The following is a 7835-nucleotide window of genomic DNA, read 5'->3' on the forward strand; positions in this document are numbered from 1 at the left end:
TTTCTGAATGTTGAGCTTTAAGCCAACTTTTTCACTCTCCTCTTTCACTTTCATCAAGAGGCTTTTTAGGTCCTCTTCACTTTCTGCCATAAGGGTGATGTCATCTGCATATCTGAGGTTATTGACATTTCTCCCAGCTTAAAGAATTATCACAAACTAAACACACACCCCAATCTGACCTAACCAGGACCTACATATGGAAATGCAACCTTCGGTTCAGTTCAGTTCAGTTGCTCAGTCATGTCCGACTCTGCGACGCCATGAATTGCAGCACGCCGGGCCTCCTTGTCCATCACCAACTTCTGGAGTTCACTCAGACTCACGTCCATCGAGTCAGTGGTGCCATCCAGCCATCTCATCCTCTGTCATCCCCTTCTCCTCCTGCCCCCAATCCCTCCCAGCATCAGAGTCTTTTCCAATGAGTCAGCTCTTCGCATGAGGTGGCCAAAGTACTGGAGTTTCACCTTTAGCATCATTCCCTCCAAAGAAATCCCAGGGCTGATCTCCTTCAGAATGGACTGGTTGGATCTCCTTGCAGTCCAAGGGACTCTCAAGGGTCTTCTCCAACACTACAGTTCAAAAGCATCAATTCTTCGGCGCTCAGCCTTCTTCACAGTCCAACCTCACATCCGTACATGACCACAGAAAAAACCATAGCCTTGACTAGACAGACCTTTGTTGGCAAAGTAATGTCTCTGCTTTTCAATATGCTATCTAGGTTGGTCATAATTTTCCTTCCAAGGAGTAAGCGTCTTTTAATTTCATGGCTGCAGTCACCATCTGCAGTGATTTTGGAGCCCAAAAAAGTAAAGTCTGACACTGTTTCCATTTAGCAGCACCCCAAATCCCATCTTAAGCCCCTGTTCAGTCACTGTCTAACTGAGGCAACCACTGTCTTCACTTCTAATGCCATGGATTACTTTTGCCTGACTGTCAACTTTTATACAAATGAAATCTCTTTTGTGTCTGGCCTCTTTCAATATTGTGTTTGTAAGATTCATTATAATTGTATGCAGCTGTAGTTCATCCCTTTTTAACAGTGTATAATATTCCATTGTGTGGATAGACCTCAATTTATTATTTCTTTATCCATTGTACTGTCAGTGGTTTGTTTCCAGATGTTGGCTATTACGAGTAGTGCTGCCAAGGACATTCTTGTGCAGGCAGCAGTATTTGAAACAAAACAAATTTCCCCAGTCATTCTGATAAGCAGCTGATTTCTTGACTGCCTTCTCTACAATTCCCTCTTCTGCCTTTGATTTTTCATATGATGTGATTAAGTCTATTGGTTCTTTCCTGAGAATGTACTTTTAATAGCTTAAGTCATGAAACTGTGTGCTTCCATTCATTATAGCATGTTTTCCTGGATTTTTTCAATGTAGATTCACCATCACCCCCCTTTCATCAAGACATCTGCTCTTGGGCGCTTTAAATAGGGATGAGATTTGGCCTCACATCAATAGCGTGGAGGAATAATAGACATGGTGGAGATGGAGCCAAAGCTAAATTTGGCAGCCAATCATTAAGGCTCCTGGAAAGAGGCTTCAAGGAAGGGAAATTGTTTCCCTTTGTGTGTATCAAACAAAAATCAACAGTAAACCTTTGGAATATTTCAGATTCTAGATTTTTAAAAAATTGGTTTATTTGAAGTGGACCAGGAACTCTCTTCTGACATGAGAACGGATATCTCTCAACATCTCATGACCTGAGCTGGAAAGAGAACAGAAGGAGATTTTCCCATGGGCTTGTCCCTGCACCTAGTGTGCAGCCGGGGTAGCTCTGCTGCATTGTTCTAGGCTGAGTGGCTGTGTATTTGTGTGTTTGCATCTATTGAGATGTTAGTTCTTTTGACAGAAGTCAAGAGAGCTGAATGACCAGAAGCCCCAAGATGATACTGTTGATCAGCAGGATGGCTGCTTAGAATGGAAAGACAGGTGCTGGGAGCAGCAAGGCTGTTTCCTACCATATGAAAGGCACGTCGCATACAGCTTTTATGATATGTAGAGAGAAAGTAAAGAATAGACACTAATTTTACATAATGGAACAAGAGAGTGTATTCCCACACACATAAATATTGTAGTCCTTCATTTTCCTACCTCCCTACCGTCACATTTTCGTAAAATGACTTTGTTATAAAATAACAAACATGTTCATTATTGAAAAGATGGGATGTGTAGATAAGAAAAAAGAAAATCAATTCTAATCCTCGTTGACATCAATATTTTAAGGTATCTATATCCCAAGTATTTCTCTGTGTATTTAGGTACATAATTTTTAAGGAAGGGTGTTACTCATGAGCCTCTAACTATAACAATAAATGTACTCCTATAATTTTACATTTTTAACTACTCTATACTTTTCCGGTATGTGGACGCTTTTTTAAAAATTCCTCCCTTGTGGTCGGGTTTCTAAAATTGTTTCCAATATTTTGTTTCCACAGTAATATGATAAACACTCCTTGAATGGAATCTTATTGTAATCCTAAATATTTTTCTAGGAATAAAGTCTGATAATCAGATGAATGTTATGGACATTTAAAAGTCTTCTGAGCCATTATCCAAAAGTTATCATTATCTAAAATAATGATACCGTCTCCCACTCCCACAAACAGTGCTTCATCCTGCTTTTAATAAATGCACAATCTTTCATGTCATCATTCCCACTAAGAGTTGGAGGGTACAGGAACATGTCCTGAAAACATTGAATACTAGCTAGAATCTACACAATGCTGGCAGTCAATAACGTTGAATAAAAATAAGATATTTTAATAGTTTTTTGTCCACCAGCATTTTTGCATTTTATGGTCTAACTTCGTTAGGAATCCTGGTTTGGGGAGAGGGGGAGGCTGGTGGAAAAAAAACTATTTTCTTCATTTGCCTGAATGAGCGCATAAGCTAATCCTCACTGACATATTATAGTCTCATAAATGATTAGGTGCAGTTGTTTGACTGTCATCACATCTGAAGGTGTTGCAGCAGGTGATCTCTCTGGCAGTACAGACGCTAACCCAAGTGACATCTTTAGAGAGCGCTTTGAATGAACAACTTACGACAGCGGAGTGTACAGGCTTCTTCTATGTGAGGATGGGTTTTTAAGCACATCTAGTCTGCAGACTGATACCAGCTTTCTCAAATAGCATTTGGTGTCTCTTGAAAGGCTTGAGCAATATTTTAATTATTCATTCTTGGCAAAGCTTCCTCCAGCCCTTAGCTAAGGCTCACCCGGATGAGGACTACAGGCCCTCCACTGTGAAAACAATGTGTAGAGTCTTCTGTTGCTTTATTTCTTTTTAACTTTAAAAAAGGTAGATTGAAGTATAACATGCATGGAGAAATGTGTACAGATTACAAGTGTACAGTTTGATGAATTACCCTTACTTAATATGACCTAGCTGCAGTCAGCTTTGATCGAGCTATATCCCTTGTGACTGAAAATAAGTAGAATTTGCCTACAAGTAGAGATTATAACATTAAATTCACTCATTGAGTGTGCATCAGTATTTGTATGTTTGTGATTTGCAGGTACGCAAATATACAACATGCATACAAGCAAATTTGGAACTTCTTTTTCTTAGTGAGTATAAAGCTCAGTTATGCTACATCTATACAAATTAAAATAACTGCAGTTGATTGCCACAGAATAGTTTACATGCTTAGTTTCTAAAAATTGCTCATTTCAGTTACCATAAGTATTCCTTTGAACATTCAGAATTTAAAAGCCAAGAATTTTTCATCTTCTCTCTGAGATAGAATTGTATGTATGGTCCTGGTTACCCACAGCTGTCTCTTTGGGTTCAATTTCTGTGTCTGATGTTCAGCAAGATATCATTTATATTCCTATGTTCTTTTTAGTTGAGAGCTTCAGTTAGAAAAAAAAAAAAAACAGGTTTAACAGGCTCACTGTGATTTTTATTTATTTTTATTTTTTTTTCCACTGTGATTTTTAAATGCATGATTTTGAAAAACAATTTATGCATCACCAAAAATCATTTTTTCTTATGATTGGAGTGTACCAGGGTATTTTTAGTAGAATTAACAACCAAAAGTAGGATTTCCTGGTGGTCTGGTGGTTAAGACTCTGCACTCCCGATGCAGGGGGCCTGGGTTCAATCCCCGGTCAGGGAACTAGATTCTATATCCGCAATTAAAGATCCCACATGCAGCAAGAAAGATACTGTGTGCCACAATTAAGACCCAGTGCAGCCAATAATTTAAAACAAAAATGAAGTTATACGTATGTAATCATTACCTTTTTAAAACCTAAAATAGTTTTTCCATTAAAGAATTAATACATCTAAGAATATTATTCAGTCACAAAAAGGAATGAAGTACTAGCACATGGATGAACTTGAAAACATGAAGCTGAATAGAAGACAGACACAGAAGGCCATATATTGTATGGTTCCATTTATAAGAAATGTCCAGAGTAGGAAAATCCATAGTGACAGGAAGTAAATTTCTGTTTTCCAGAGCTGGAGGGAGGAGGGAATGAGAATGTCTGCTAATTGGCACAAGGTGTCTTTTGGGGGTGATGAAAATATTCTAAAATTAAATAGTGGGAAGAGCTGTACAACTTTGAGAATATAATAAAAACCTCTGAATTGCACACTTTCAAAGGGTGAATTTTATGGCACATCAATATTATCTCAGTTCAGTTCAGTTCAATTGCTCAGTAGTGTCCGACTCTTTGCGACCCCATGAATCGCAGCACACCAGGCCTCCCTGTCCATCACCAACTCCCGGAGTTCACTCAACTCATGTCCATTGAGTCGGTGATGCCATCCAGCCATCTCATCCTCTGTCGTCCCCTTCTCCTCCTGCCCTCAATCCCTCCAAGCATCAGAGTCTTTTCCAATGAGTCAACTCTTCGCATGAGGTGGCCAGTGTACTGGAGTTTCAGCTTCAGCATCATTCCTTCCAAAGAACACCCAGGACTGATCTCCTTTAGAATGGACTGGTTGGATCTCCATACAGTCCAAGGGACTCTCAAGAGTCTTCTCCAACACCACAGTTCAAAAGCATCAGTTCTTCGGTGCTCAGCTTTCTTCACAGTCCAACCCTCACATCCATACATGACTGCTGGAAAAACCATAGCCTTGACTAGACGGACCTTTGTTGGCAAAGTAATGTCTCTGCTTTTCAATATGCTATCTCAGTTTACCACAAAGAGGTAATACATATGCACTGTAGAAAATTTGGAAACTAGGAAAGTAGAAAACTAGCAACAGGTTATAGCCCGATTCAGTTCAGTCACTCAGTTGTGTCCAGCTCTTTGCAACCCCATGGACTGCAGCACGCCAGGCTTCCCTGTCCATCACCAACTCCCAGAGCTTGCTCAAACTCATGTCCATCGAGTCGGTGATGGCATCCAACTATCTCATCCTCTGTCATCCCCTTTTCCTCCTGCCTTCAATCTTTCCCAGCATCAAGGTCTTTTTTCAGTGAGTCAGTTCTTCACACCAGGTGGCCAAAGTATTGGAGCTTCAGCTTCAGCATCATTTCTTCCAATGAATATTCAGGACTGATTTTCTTTAGGATGGACTGGTTTGATCTCCTTGCAGTCCAAGGGACTCTCAAGAGTCTTCTCCAGCACCACAGTTCAAAGGCATCAATTCTTCAGCACTCAGCTTTATAGCCCAACTCTCATATCCACACATGACTACTGGAAAAACCATAAATTGACTAGACAGACCTTTGTCAGCCAAGTTATGTCTCTGCTTTTTCATATGCTGTCTAGGTTGGTCATAGCTTTTCTTCCAAGGAGCAAGCATTTTTTAATTTCATGGCTGCAGTCACCATCTGCAGGGATTTTGGAGCCCAAGAAATAAAGTCTGTCACTGTTTCTCCATCTATTTGCCATGAAGTGATGGGACCAAAAGCCATGATCTTAGTTTTCTGAATGTTGAATTTTAAGCCAAACTTTTCACTCTCCTCTTTCACTTTCGTCAAGAGGCTCTTTAGTTCTTCGCTTTCTGCCATAGGGGTAGTGTCATCTGCATTTATAAGGTTATTGATACTTCTCCCAGCAGTCTTGATTCCAGCTTGTGCTTCATCCAGCCCGGCATTTCACATGATGTACTCTGCATATAAGTTAAATAAGCAGGGTGACAATATACAGCCTTGACGTACTCCTTTCCAATTTGGAACCAGTCTGTTGTTCCATGTCCAGTTCTAACTGTTGTTTCTTGACCTGCATACAGATTTCTCAAGAGGCAGGTTAGGTGGTCTGGTATTCCCATCTCTTTAAGAATTTTCCGCAGGGACACAATTATTAAATTTTAAGTATTCACATATTAATATACAAAAGAAGGACGGGTCCCCAAGGAAGATCCATTCCACTGGTTGAAAGGAATACACATGAGAGAAACAAAGAGCAATGATCAGCCCTGTGAGGGGGATGAAGCAACACCTGAAGGGACAAGATCTGAGGTCCTGAAAGGCAAAAAGATAGATTTGAGCTCTTCAGGGAAACAGTCCAAATAGACTTATTAGAAGTTTTGCTTCAAGATGCCTGATAAATTACATAAATCACAGCTCTGTATTCCTAAATACCCCTATTGTTTTCCCAGCTTCGTGAAAGTCACATTTTTGTTTCTTTTAGATGTGTCAGTGTGCTTAGGGTGAGAGAATGATGAGCCTCAATTTTAATTGTTACACATATTTGTTTATTTTACGTAGTTTTCGTCAACTGTATTTCAGATGATGACCTTGTACTTTCCCCTCAGTGGTGTAACATTAGCACTTCTATTATTGCAAACTCAATGTAAACATAATTTTAAATAATGACAGTCTTAATAGATAAGACTGACTGAGGGTTCTCTTGGTGGCTGGCATAGTGATTAAAATATTTTACAAGCATTGTCTAATTTCATCTTTACAATTCATTGAAGGAGCTAATTATCCCCAGTTTACAGATAAGGAAATAGAGACTTAGATGAAGTAATTTGCCCAAGACCACATATGAAGTACCTTAATTAACTATTCCCCCTCTTGTCATAGATTTAGGTGGTTGGCAGTTTTTCCTTATTCTTAATAAAGATGTGATAATCCTGTTTGCTTTTAAAACATTTTTCCATTTATAAAGTTATTGCCTCAGATGGGTATTTTTTTTAAGTTCCAAGTTTATTTTTTATTATTGTCTTGCTGTCATAAAACCTTTCCTCTTAACTTTTTATTTCTTTGTGGCTAGAGAATTTGATTGATAAAACATGTTTGGGGGAATATTTGTCCTTATGATCAGTCTCTACAGAGTCAGTTTTGTAAATGTGCTAAGAACACTTGAAAAGAAAGCACTCTCTCATAGATTTGTTAAAATGTGGGTTATCTGTTAACTCAGTCCCACTTTTTATGCTATTCAAGTCTTCCATTTATTACTTTTGCTTTTGCTTTCTTCATATGATACCGATTCCGATTTGTCATCTCATGTGTCAGTTATTTGCATTGATTTCTTCTTATCATTACAGAGCTTATCTTATTATTACATGCCTTTTAGTATATGAAGTTCATTATTGCTGCTGTGCTTTTACTATGCATTGCCCCTTTTAACCTTTTAATTATCTTTTACAGATAATTTTTCTATATAAGTTTGAAACCAAAATCTAAATAAGTGTAGACTGGGCTTATATTCCCAGTTGGTTTTGGTTTCCACAGTTCTTTAAAACTGAAATGCCCATTTAAAAAAAATTTTTTTTAATTATCTCTGAGTGTTTTGGCAAGTATCTTTGAGCAGTTTAATTCCTTAAAGCATTTTGCCCCCTGAGTCTTTGCTGTCTAAAAATAACTATATGTTACCTTCACATCAGTATTAATTTGACCTGATTCAGAAATGTGTTAGTC

The 7835-nt window shown here is 38.6% G+C and overlaps 1 non-coding gene across 1 annotated transcript; it reads left to right on the plus strand.

Moving 5' to 3' along the window:
• Window positions 1-4051: 4051 nt before the first annotated feature.
• TRNAG-CCC (transfer RNA glycine (anticodon CCC)) lies at window positions 4052-4124 on the plus strand. The gene has a single exon. It is a non-coding gene; the product is annotated as a tRNA-Gly (tRNA).
• The last annotated feature ends 3711 nt before the right edge of the window (window positions 4125-7835 follow it).

Source organism: Capricornis sumatraensis, chromosome 10 (genome assembly GCF_032405125.1).
Source record: "Capricornis sumatraensis isolate serow.1 chromosome 10, serow.2, whole genome shotgun sequence".
Taxonomy (NCBI): Eukaryota; Metazoa; Chordata; class Mammalia; order Artiodactyla; family Bovidae; genus Capricornis; species Capricornis sumatraensis.